The sequence below is a fragment of the Syngnathus leptorhynchus genome, chromosome 3, assembly GCF_054491065.1.
Source record: "Syngnathus leptorhynchus isolate UIUO chromosome 3, UIUO_Slep, whole genome shotgun sequence".
NCBI classification, from domain to species: Eukaryota; Metazoa; Chordata; class Actinopteri; order Syngnathiformes; family Syngnathidae; genus Syngnathus; species Syngnathus leptorhynchus.
In genome coordinates this window covers 7,857,473-7,871,112 of record NC_141197.1, presented here as the reverse complement: position 1 = coordinate 7,871,112, position 13,640 = coordinate 7,857,473, and the positions used below count along the sequence as shown (strand labels likewise).

Sequence of the window (13,640 nt, the reverse complement as noted above, 5' to 3'; positions counted from 1 at the left end):
GTGTGTGTGTGTGTGTGTGTGTGTGTGTGTGTGTGTGTGTGTGTGTGTGTGTGTGTGTGTGTGTGTGTGTGTGTGTGTGTGTGTGTGTGTGTGTAAATAGTTGATAAGGGAAGGAAGATGACAGAGATGGGGACAGACCGAGACCCTAGTGGCTTTGACCTTCTCTCACCACACAGCATCAGTCATTATCTCCTTCCGCATCCAGGTGACCAAATGACAGGAATGCCGCAATATGGAGGGCGGGAGACACATTATGGCCACTTTTACGCAACATTGATTGATAATAATTTCCAAATGTTTTCTTTTTTTTCTTTGAACTGTGGTGCCATGAAATCCAACTGAGACATAGGTTTTCTGTTTTTTAAAAGCAGGCAACAATTCTTCAAAAATGAGGCTTCAACTTGTTCCAAGTTGAAGTTTACTGCCAAAGTAAACATAGAACAAAGAAATTACATTGGGTATTCAAAGAACTGTCCGTTTAACCTAATGCCATCAAACAATGCAAAACACAACAGATAGGCTGTTGTCTAGCCAGAGCTCCAGCATTTATTTCTCACCCGAGGCGAAAGGAGGGCTTGATTGATACATAGGGAAGCTGAAAAAATAATTATAATTTTGCTGCACAGCCCTGACCCTAGTGAGGATGAGTGGTTCAGAAAATGGAAGGAAGGGTATGTTTTAGAATACCAAATTAAATGCTAGAGAAGCTTAACTGGAGCTACACAAATTCCGGATGGTGTTGCTGTTTTATAAAAATTCAAGCAAAAAAAATATCCGAACAGAAACGCTTGAGAAGCACATAGACAATATAACAACACTCAAGTGCATTCCAGTTGTGGAAGTTGGACTGGTCATAAAAGAAAAGTGAATTTCTGATGAGCAATGGATGCCCGATGCGCTATCAACACATATGGACTTGGGACATTTGAACAAAGTTGTCAAAAGTGGTCTCACTGCTCTTATAAGCAACACTGCACACTGCACATATCAGGTCAATTTATAATATAAATTATATATAATAATATCAGGTAAGTAATGAAAACCAATTTGAATCGGAAAATCAGTTTTAACTGGAAAATCGGTTTGGATGTAAAAAATGCGAGTGCATGGGTTCACAGGCAAATGGATCAGTCTCGATATAGCATCACTAATGTGATGTGGCTGATATATTGCACAATCTGATTTCTTAATATGGCACATTAAGTATTGCCAGACAAGTGAATATACAGCGGCACGACGAGGATTTCAAAAAAATCAAAATCACCCAGTGGTTGGATACCAAAGTCGGATGTCAAAAGTGTTTCAGTCTTTACATTAACATGGCCAAGAGATCACCAGGCGTTCTGTGGAAAGTTAATCAATTTCATTGATTGATTTGGAAAATTCTATATTTACTAGAAAATACTTGTATCTGTTTTGCGGCATATATTGTGATGACAAGTTCAACAATTAAATGCCCCCCCCCCCCCTTTAGGTTTCAGCTTAGGGTTATTATTATTTTTTTCTAATGTTAACTATGCACCGTAGTTCAATAAATGTTGGAAAGTAATGCTGAAGTCTACAAAACCACAAATAACTTTTCTTCCAATTAAAAACAGCATTATGTAAACAGCCCCAATGACAAAGCAAGATGAGAAAACAAAAAAAAATGATCTATATGCTTTTTAGGGGTCCCACAACACAACATGATCAAACTCTGCCTGAGGTGATCCAAACAATGAATAAACCAATTAATCACAGCTTACACATGGAAACATATGCAACTATAATTTCGCTGTCAGAAATATATTGTGTTGACGGAGAGGTCATTTGCACATCTACGAGTGGGCAAATAGACGCAGTTGTTTGAAATATGATGATGTTTGTAAGGCTTTGCAATAAATTATGAGAGGCTAGGAAATAAACTGTTACATAATTAAAGCTATACAGAACACAGACCATACATTAGTCGTCTCTGGCGCATAAAGAAGTCATTCGCAATCGCTCCTTGCCCTTGGTGAGCTAACTACATTCACCGAGCACACAAACAAACTAAGGCATGTTTACAAGAAGGGAGGAGGGCAAAGAGAAAAAAAACAGGCCACTGAAAGACAAGTTGTATTGACATGCTGTTCCCATGACAGTCGCCTTTGCGGTCATTTGCGCGCTGACCAACGAGGCTTTTTACTAGACTGTGGGCAGCAATGACTGCAGTAAAGGCTGATCAGTGGGGAGGAGGAGATGCGTGTGGTGGTGATTCACTGCTTAGGTGTTAAAACCTGTTGAGTGGACCGAGATTTAGTGAGCTTGAGTGCCGCAATCCCAGTTTAATGTTCAGGTGCATCTCTGCTTGCAGTCTAAACTTGCCTCAGGGCTGCTGGCAATGGAACCGACCGAGCTGAGGCCTGCTGGGGAATTATTTTGTAAAATGTGTGGCGAAGGAAGGGAGGAAAGGATAACAACAGCAAACGTTGACAGCATGCAGTACATTCATAATTTAAAACACTTCTGCGTGTTAGCGTAGACTTACATTTGCGGTCCTTGTTCAAATATTATTTGTTTCAAGCAAGCGGGAGAGCACCGGGAGGGACATGTGACAAACGTAAATCTGAACTTTTTGTCGTACGGTGAATAAATTATCGGATGCCCGGGCCACCGCTCCATCGGTCCGCTCCCAGTAGTCTTGGTAGTTTATAGCAAGGGTCGAATCAAAGAACAATCACTCACATTCACACCCACAGATCATTTACAGTCATTAATTAACCTAAGCATATGGATCTGCTCATCAAGCATAACACTGTGTTTAAAACTGATGCACGATTGTCACAGTGCGCCGAAAAGACCCAGATGAAAGATGATGCAGAGTTAAAATGTTTTTCACAAGTGATACTGCATGATTTGTGACAGGGTTCAGTATTTCAAGATGCATTATGTCACAATAATTTTGGTTCATTCCCTTCCTCATCATAACCGCTGTCATTTTGTCGGTTTACACCTGGCTTTCAGTGACCGTATTTAAAGATGCGAAATTAGCCACCGAAATTCACCTCAGAACGATGACATCACATGGTTTGTGCAAAAGTTATCTATTTACATATACTCTCCCCTTAGAATAAAAAATAAATAAATTAATAGCATGGTAATTGTGCTCGTTTGGCAAATGCACCCACTTCATAAGATGAGTTTCCACATCTGTTCGACTGTGCATTCATGTTTGCACCTATTTTGCATGCAAAACATTTCAGAAATCAGACGATTGGAGTTGATAGTTTCTACTCATCAGGGGCACGGGGAAATGTCAGCTGAAGGCCAACAGTACAAATTCTGTGGCAAGGTCATGGTCTTTTTGGCTGATAAATTTTGTGGAATTTTTCAGCCACTCATTTCTCCCGATGAGAATCAAATTCTCTTTTACAATGATTTTTTTCAGATAGTTTCTGTTTTGTTACTGGCAACACATTGAAGCTAAAACGTTCACCTTGCCCCACCACCACAAAATAAAGGACGCCCATTGTCTCTGACTTGATGTCTGTATTCCCTCCCTTCAGCTTCAGCAGCATGACTGATGTTTACTTGGGTCTCCAACAATCCCTGACATGAGACAGCTCTCAAGGGCACCCTGCTTCACTTCTTTCCCATTCAACAACTCACATAAATAAAGACCAGCACGCAAACCTTGTGTTTTCATTAAAACGATAAATCAACCACACAAAGACAATTTTGGGCTGAAAACTCAAACACTTTTCAGGAAATGACCTATTGGCTTGTTGTTGCCATGAACTATGCTAAATGGAGCTAATCAACTCAATGGTTGGGGATGGATTCCTCAGATGAAAGCTATAAGAAACAGAAAAAGTATATTGCAGTTTTCCTGTCAGGAAATGCCTGGGCTAAATCATTTACTGCTTCACCTAGCAATATGCCATTTTGCGGCATATACAATCAGATGAAATATGCACCACGACCAGAGGCGGGCAGGTTTTTGTACTCAAGGGCCAAATTAGATTTTTAAATCGGACAGATGAGGCTGTTTACTTTAAGATGAGGAATAATACACTTCAAATGGTAATTATAGTATTTAAGACATAATGATTAAGAGCTTCATTAATTCTAATCATGTTATTTATGATAATTAACCAATGTAACAGTACATTTCTGTGTGTTCTAGTACACATATGGAACATTTTAGTTTAAATTATTTCCAAATAAAAGAGTTCCTAATAATTTAAAGAGGGAGTCAACCCAAAACATTTCTTAACAATATGTTGCATGTGTCCCCACAAACCTAAACACGGCATTTTGATTAATATTGAGTTTGTGGAATATGAGTTAAGCGGCAAAATTCACCCATTTTTATCCATCTCAGGCGTGCGGCCATTTTGCCAATTGCTGTCGACTGAGAATGACATCACAGTTGCGAGGTCTCAGATCACAACCAATCAGGACTTCCCTTTTAATGACATATATATGATATTAAATTTGAAAAAAGACATTTCTGATGAACCAGTTTGAAGATGAAATAATTCAATTAATGTAGCAAATATTACATGACTATTTATGGCATACATATTGTTGTAGTCAATAACCACGATGCTTTTAAAGAATTCATAATGTCGATCTTCATTGACACACACTGTAAATAAATAATAGTTCGGAGAGTGTTCATGTTCAGAGATTCCTCATGTTGTGATGACACAACAATGTGTCATTGCATGAACTCAATGCATTTAAGTTGAAAGGAAAACCGTTGTGGGCGGAAAAGGGTTATAAATCCAGGATGTGCATGTGGTGTGTGTGTGTGCGTGTAGACTAATTCCCTGTGCCTGGAGTCGTGTGTTGGGCTTCACCCTTGGAGATTGTGTGCGTCGTAGCGGACATGATGGGTAACAGGTGCGAGGCGGTGTGGAGGGAAGACGTACGCAGCTGTCCCTGTAGACCCAGGCCATTCCTCTCCACCCCCACCCATTTGGTTTTCCACTAAGCCCCTAAAAGCCCGGTGCAAGACTGTTTGGGTGTGTATATTTATGCATGTGCGGGTGCATGAGCCGTTGAATGAGTGCTTGCTGAAGTCAAGTGTCAGCACCTCTTCATCCCGGTCCCACTTCATGGCCCCAGGCCTTTCGTTCTGCACTAATACTCTGCAGGTAGCCAAGCATCCTGGTTACATGTGGTTTTGTCCATGTGTGCACTGGACCGAGAATGATCCTGCCTTGTAGCCTCATTGCAAGTGTCGTGTGGTTATCAGGTGCGGACCAAGGTGAAATTACATTTGTTCAGTGTCGACTGCTAACTGGATGAAATGATGACACTAAAGTGTGGTTTATTAATTTGAATGTGATTTTAAGGATAGTGTAGAAGATTGCATTTTCTCATAAAAAATCTAAAAACAAAATGTTAATAAATATATTACGATACCTCAGACATTACATAGAGGAAACCACCTTTGATTGGTACGCAATAAAAAGCATTGTGGCCCCCAATCAGGTATAATGTGCACATAAAATAATTTTGTGGCCATGAAGTAGTTGTGTGCATGAAATAAAAATGAATAATGATATGACAGTCTGGAAAACAAATCCAACTCCTGCTCCATGTAAATGCAGTATACTGTATTTATCAATGTACTTTGGAACAAACATTATCGTTTGGGAGCCTTTCTCTGTTTTTCCACAACAATATAGGCTTTTCTTAGCTTGAGGGCATCGTGATGTCTGACCAGATTTTGATGGACAGTTTAAGCAGATAATTATATAGCGTATAGAAATCCATTAAAGCCTGGTGACGGATATCGGTAAAAAAGGTTACTTGTCCGTGGCAACATAATACCCCCAGGTAATCCCAAAATGGGACGTGAGGAGGAGCACATGAATGTACTAAACATCCTGCTGAAACATTTTGAACTACACAACACAATACACAATGCTGGCAGGACTCACTTCTGCTGTTAGCTTGGGCTTTTCACCACTTTAGGAAAACTTCTTTTAGCTTAACTTGTTGAGTAATTGGGGTCTTTCAGGCGACCCCCTGTAGACAGATGTCTGTATCAAGTAAAAATGGACAAACCGATGTCTGTATTTGTTTATTTAAAAGAAGGTATTCTGCTATTTCTAAGATGTGTTAGTCATGAAAGGTCAAATCGCACCGAATATGCCTTTAACAGAATTAGTGTTCTTAATGTCACTTTGTACTATCTTGCCATCTGGACTATATTATTGAAATAATCTTCTGACAATAATGACTATACCATGCAAAAAGACAACACCTTTCAACAGATGAGAATGAACTAGAAGCCTGGCTGAGGCCGTGACTAATGCTTGCTTGCAGACAAGTGATGAGACGTGATGAGCAGCACTGCCTCATTACAAATCCAGTAGCTATGCTGCCTTTTGATGATTTTTTTTTTTTCCTGGACTCCACTTTCTCCAATACGTCACATAATTGCTACAAGTCTAAATGTTGGAAAGCATCTAGTAACTCCACAGATGTACACCCTCATGGCATGCTGCCCTTCCTTGATTCTGTGTGCACATGAAAAGAGGAGGAGAAATAAATAAAGATAGAGACACGTGTGTCGGTGTGATTTAAAAGCCAGATTAAGATTGGCTTCACCATAATGATGCATGAACGATAAAATCGAGGTCATCAGTTCTAATAAAGCTTCCATGCGGTCTCTCGTCTCATCTGCATGCATGCTGATGACTATGAAGGGCACACTTGGCCTCACAGGTGACTCTCTCATAGCTCTGCTACACACGCCGATGAGGGCTTGCTTTACGACTGTCGTTCTATTTTTATCTGATAGAGAAAGAGGAGACGACCACTCGGGGAAGACAGAGAACAAAAGCGACGGAGAAAAAGAACAATGGCGCAAAGAAACACCTCGTGGCTCAGGGTTTCCAATTGGTTTGAGGAAAAAATGGGAGACTTTAAAAGAGTCAGTGAGCGACTAGCGATGAGAACATTTTTGCAGAGGAGCAGCTGGACACTGCTATAAAGAACACACATCAAGAGCTCTCACCAGAGCTAGACTAGACATGCATCAAGAAGAGCTCAAAAGTGGCAGCAACTGCAAGTCAGACTGTAGAATAAAGCATACTTGTTCATAAAAGTAACATTGAAAATGTAATGATTCATTACAAAGGATACGCAACCCTTAAAAAGGGTTCGTTTATAGTACGGTTGGCTTATTTTCACTAGCTTTCTAGATATTGCCATAATCAATGCATGCCACACAGGAACTTCACCGATAGACTAACCGTGTGTATCGTAACTCCTCCCAAGAGAAAGTACTTTGCCGATCCAAGGATTGCTTCAGAGGAGCTTTGCGAGTGGCGCAGTTGTGTTTGTCAGAGGCAAGCAAGCATTGAGGAGCAATTTAAGTCAAAGAAAGGATATACAGTTGTGCTTAAGATGAAGAAAATACTTTTGAAAATGTACGACCTGTGGCATCTCGCTCTTATCGCACAACTTTTGTTTCACTTGAATACAAATGTTTTATTAGCTGTGTGAAAAACGATAAATCTTGTTGGAGTACAAACGATTGAACCTTTTACTTGACACAAAATTGGTGACACTTATACAATGGCTTGCTTTGCCGCCATTTTTTGATCAGATTTTCCTTTACCTCACATTGAAGTAACTTCCTTGGACAAAATATTTAACTCATTTAATTGAGCATTCCTGTTTTCCGCTATCAATGCAAATAACATATCACCTATTCATTTGTTCTTGAGTACTGTACTACGTCTCACTGAGGGGCAAACGATTCTGTTTTCGGACAGAAAATATTGCGTTCTCTAAAGGGTTCGTTCAAGATCATAAATGTTCGCCAGACATTCACCTGTAATTTTCTTGCAACAAGAAAAATCACTACAAGCGTTGGCGATTATCTAGCGAACGTTTTACCAACAATTGCGACCTTTAACAAACCCAGACAAACTTTGACAAGAACAGAACATTTGCTGCCTTCAAAAAGACTCAATTGTTCGGCCCTCAGTCGGATAGGGGCTTTCGAGTGGTTGAATAGACAGCAGCATTATATCTCATCGGGTCTTGTTTCGATAGCATTATTGCCAATACACTGACAACAGTGATAATTTGCCAATCTGCGCAAGCTATTTATCCCTGCAAGGCGTGTAGTCCTAAAAGAAAACCTAAGCTAATGTTAATTTAATGTATCAAATAAAAAAATGTGTGTATTGGAATCCATGTGAAAATTTGGTCCATTGGGGGCTATAGTGGTTCCATGAACTACAATGTTTACAATGTTTTGACAGACCCACATAGAAACAGATGGGGGGGGACTATTACGTTGAACATACAATATTTGTTTTAATAGTGGTAGCCTGTTGGGGGCCGCCCCCCCCCCCCGTCTTGAGGAGACATTAACGGGCAAAATGCATTACTTATATCCAGTCTACTTCAAAATTTTGTTGGGCAACAACATTTCAGAAACTCTCCCTTCATAAATATAGGATGATGGAAAAGACCCAGATTCAGCAGCTTTTTCATTGTATCTCATTAGAGGTGTACCTGAGGGTAAAAACTAGTCTCCAACTCCAATGGGAAATATGTATAAGACTTTGCAGCTAATGCTTCTAACCAGCTGCTCTCGAAACCTTGGAGCTGCACTAATACGTAGTATATGACACAAATTCATTGCAGTTATTTGTTCTGACACTATTGACCAATTAGGGAAGAATAGCAAGGAAGAAAGGAAAAAGTTAAGTGTGGGGCTGACTGATTTGTTGCATCATTTTCAGACTCAAGCAGAAAAAAAAAAACAATCAGGGAAGAAAAGAGAATTCCTTGAAACGAGCTCGCCGTAATTGCGCTCATTGATTTTAATCCTGGATCTAAACATGCTGAGCCAATGAATCAACGTAGAAACATTCATGCATCGGAAACAAAAAAGCTCATTGGAGGAACATCTTTTGTGACGGATCGATCCGATGAGGATGCATAATGCTACGCTTGATAGTTCAGCACTCCCATGAGCAGCAGAAGCATTTGTTTGTGGTTTGTCTTTAAAAGGCCTTATTTGTGCCGCCACACTGACAAACCATCTAACACAGAAACGGCTTCTTTGGGGGTAATTCAACTTGGGTCGAGGCTGATTCATGACCCGTTTGACTGACATGACATATTCCGTTGTCTGTGCTCATTTGTAAGTCTGCATGCTCATGCACACAAACGCCAAGATTATCATTGACATTTCCAATCTCACATTGGATGCAGCCGGGTCGTTTGCTCAATGTGTGAGGCTGCAGTGGAGCCATCCAGAAAATGAACACACTGAGAATGCGCTGTCTCTATTCGTAAAGCAGCTGCGTGGCACGATGACGTCAAGGCGACCATCCCAGCGGAGGAAACTGATTGACCCAACCGGGCAACACTTGCCAATTATTCACCGGGCCTCACGTTTGGCCCAAAGCTGTTCTTCGTCGCTCCCTTTGTAGCCACCACTTGCAGTATTCATGAATACAAACATGCACCAAGACTCCATGTGAGTCACCTGCAGACATTACAATTCACTTCACAAACACAAAACATCCCCAGTGTGTTTCTGTGAGCTGCAGTTTTCAGGAGTATCTCGCAAAAGGTGTGGCTCTGACCCATGCGTCTGATTCGGCATACACAAACGTTCAGCACACTGCAAAATGGGGCTGGTATTATTGAATGTTTTACGAATCGATTAACGGAATATTTTGATGCAGCACAGTGCAAAATGGGGAATGTCAGTAAGGTTTATTTTTAGATTCAATTAATTGAATAATTTGATCATTTTATTTTGCGTTGAAGTGTATTTACTAGAAGTCGGATTTGTTGCTGTGAACCAGTACATATATTTACTAAATGTTTTTTTTATTATTTTTTTTTTTTTGTATATAAACATGACCAAAAATTCCAAATTGAGTATCACACCCTGCAGTGTGACAATTTAAAGGGAGCCAATTTGTCTCCCTTTAAATAGTCATGCTAATTGATTGCAAGCAAATTAAAGAACACAACTTGATTGAACATATCCTCTTCAAACTATGTAAACATTGTGACATCATTGATAGGGTACAGCTTTTTTGGCGGCAAAAACAACCAGTATGCTTGCTTGAAATCCAGTTAGCATATTTCATCAGAGCTTTTACGTAGCCGTGGACGCTAAAAACATCATTTACAAAAACGTCATTTAAGTGAAGAAATCAGTAAACTCAAATGGCACTTTAAAAAGTTGACTCTGAGTGATGGGACGATATTTATCGACCCCTACGCCCTCACAAAGTCCATACCGTAGGGACAATTTAACAGGACTGCCCACTGTGCAATTGCTGGACATTTATAGAAAAACCAAGTGTTTATACCAAAGATAAAGTGAAGGCCAGTAAATCATTAGAGGCCTCTACCTACGTCTCAAACGGACACAATTTACAATATAACAACTTGAGCAATGATTTTTGTGTCCTGCAGTCACAAGGGCTGCAGAGTCAACGACAGAAGACGAGCACGTACGGCATTGACAATCATCAATTTCAACATTTCATGATAGTACATTTCATGTTAAATCTTACCTGATGTAAAGTGTGTGACGATGATACACTCAATCCGGTGCTCTCACTGAATCACATTCAGCAACAGTCTGTGATTTCTCTTACTGAAACAGGCTGATGATAGAATTTCAAATTTCTGTTATTACGGTTCAGACAACCAAAAGCTCAACAAGACATGTTTCGACATAGAAGTAGCAGTGCTTACTTCTGGCTTCCGATCCGTTGCCTCCAGCTGCCTCCAGCGACATGGGCCATGAAGAGGTGTTGACTATGTTTCAATCTTTTCTAGGTGTACCATCAGTTTTGTGGAAGCCTGTTTCATTTGTTTTCATTGTTTAAATTTGATCATTTATTTTTATTTCGTATTCCTTTTGTGAGATAGAAGTTAATTCTGTGACCACTATGTGTTTTTCCTTCACGAATAGCGGGGTACCAATCATTTTGTACAAGTGTGTATATTACCATGTTGCATGTTTATAAAAAGATATTTGGATTGCCGTTTCACCTTTCCATTTACAAACGTGTCTTTTTTCCCAATGGACCACCCACACAAACACTGAGCAGCATTGAGCACGCCACACAAGGACATTTCAAGGACTCCCCTCACGGCTGTGCTCCAATCCAACTACAGTCTCAGTTTGTTTCTATTTAAGTCCTGTAATTGCTTTTGAAACTATAATTTGATCATGTGACAGTAATGGCGACTGTCTGCCGCACATGTGACGTCACTCGGCGAAACATGTTTTCCCCGCGATGCTTCAATCCAGCATGTCGTTCCTTCCAAGTGTCGGTTGTTCATAGAGCTGGGTATTTTTCATGACTTGAGATGAGGCTGTGCAGAAGAGAACACGTCCAACCGAGCCCTCTGATTACAGACTCTATTTATCAGCTCTGCCAAGATTGGTGGCCATGTAGGAGGGAGGCCTTGCTACTTGGCTTCAAAAACATTTTAAATGTAGTCTGCAGCTCGCTGCAACTTTGATGTGCTCTACTTTCAAATTATCTATGCAATCTATACATTACTGATATAATATTGCTGCAAAAAAAGCACGGCTAAATGTTTTAACAAACCAGTCCAAATTCCCCTATATACACTATATTCTTTACAAATTCAAAATGGCAGCACGGTGAATGCATGTTTAACAAGTCTGCCTCGCAGTCGGCAGGGCCCGGGTTCGAATCTCAGCTCAATCCATCCTGTATGTTTACATATTTATCATGTGCTGGTTTCCATATGCTTGCCTTTAACAAAAACACTTAGAGAGATTAAACCTGCTCGTGCCTCACATTTGATAACACACGATTTCATATCACTAGAGTCCATTCATCGTCTCCTACTTGATAATTTTCCAGCTGCATCCCCTGCTTTGTGGCAAAATGAATACTACTCAAGAGAGTAGCAGAGAGTGTCTTGGTGGTCGCTGCAGTAATCTCGCGTCAGTCGGTAGTATTGATCCGTGACGCTATCCGAGTCCACTCAGGCACGTTTGCCGGACCACTGCAGCAACAGCAGATCAGCCATCATGAGAGGCAAAGAGCCTCTTGGCATTCGCTCGGACAGTGTTTAGAGTATCGACGTTATCTCACAGGATGTTATCGGCCATTTTGTATGGCGCTAGTCCTTATTAGGGTAGTGAGTGAGCTGGCGCCTAGCCCAGACGACTTTGGGGAAGAAGGCGGTCGTACACCCGGGATTGGTCACCAGCCATTTGGAAGGAAACCAGAGTACCCACAAAAAAAAAACATGCAAGCACAGGGAGAATATGCACATGCAACACAGGAAGCCCAGAAGCAGGTACCAATTTTTGCTCTTCACTCTTGAAACTGCTGGGTCAAAAGTAACAAGACAGAGCCACTGCTGAATTATTAATAGCAAGTGCATTGGATTGAGGATTTGACACAGCACCTTGGGTCAATATTTTGATCCAACTAGTGGTTAAAAAAAAAAAAAAAATTCTAAGAAATGGGTTACCACAGGAGTCACCACTCACATGGTACGTTTGTCAGTTTTCACACTCCAGTAGACGCTTTTTCACAGGTGGGCCATCCACCTTGACCTGGATTTGAACACTGATGCCCGTGTATAAAGTCAGCTGTCACACACTAAGCCACTGATGTTTTCTAAGAATGTTACATCACCTTAAGTACTTTATCCAAAATGGCCACCATCTTCTGCTCTTCAACCCAATCTGCTGAGTGAAACATATTTAACCCAACATCGAGTAAAAGTAACTAAATCAGCCAAAAAATCAACAGCCAGCCAGCGAGTGGGTTAGGAAAACAAGACAGCATTTTTTGGGGGGGTGAAGTTAAATAAGTACAAATACGTGACAGGCAAGAAATTCCTATAAAAAATGATATTATGCAGTGCAACGTTTTTGTGATACTAATTGGTCAAGAGAAATGATCTATTCTTAGGTATTGGACATGGGAAAATATGCAATAGACTTCCCATAAATTGCCTCATGTCTATTTCTTCACAAAGTCTAAGAGTGGCATGCCTGTGAAGTGGTGCGAGAAGAATAGAGTTGTTGTTGATGCCCTAATGAAAGGCTCCTTCCTCTCTAAAGGAGATGCACTTTGGTGACTCGCAGCATATGCACCAATGACACAATCACTGAGCCCGTAGCAGCCGAGTCAGATAAAGCTGCTCCACTAAGATGCCAGCAGGGGGTCTTTGAGCTGTCTCCGGCAGATGAGCAGAGGGGGGAATTTTGGGAGACGGTGCTCAGAGCACAAACAAGCAAACAGTGTGTGCAGATAAACAACAATAGCAAAAAGCATGCGGCGCCCGTCACTGAGTGGCCTCAATTGAAATGCAAAGCTTTGCTCCTTCGCTTCCTCGCACAGCGATGAGTAGAAGGTTTCGCAAGCATCGTTACGCTGATTCAAACAGCAACCTTCATTTTTTTTTTTTTTTTAATCACGCATTAATAGCGTCATCGTGAAATGTGGTAGGAGTGCAAAACTAATCATCAGGCCGGTCTCTCTCTGGCCTACTCTGTGGCGTGTCTATGCTATAATTTAACTTCAAGCACAAACGCTGGCTTATGTATAAATCAGACATCAATAGAATTGCTAAAGGGCAACCACAACCGACAGAGCAGTCTTTGTCAAGAC

The 13,640-nt window shown here is 40.8% G+C and overlaps 1 protein-coding gene across 2 annotated transcripts in view; it reads right to left on the bottom strand.

The window, feature by feature from the left end:
- The window catches only part of neo1a (neogenin 1a), a 150,112-nt gene extending 138,658 nt beyond the window's left edge, over positions 1–11,454 (bottom strand). For both annotated transcript variants that reach the window (XM_085907121.1, XM_085907120.1), the window contains exon 1: positions 10,542–11,454. The gene's annotated coding sequence lies outside the window, so the exon portion shown is untranslated. The remainder of the gene's footprint in view (positions 1–10,541) is intronic.
- Between the last annotated feature and the right edge of the window lie 2,186 nt (positions 11,455–13,640).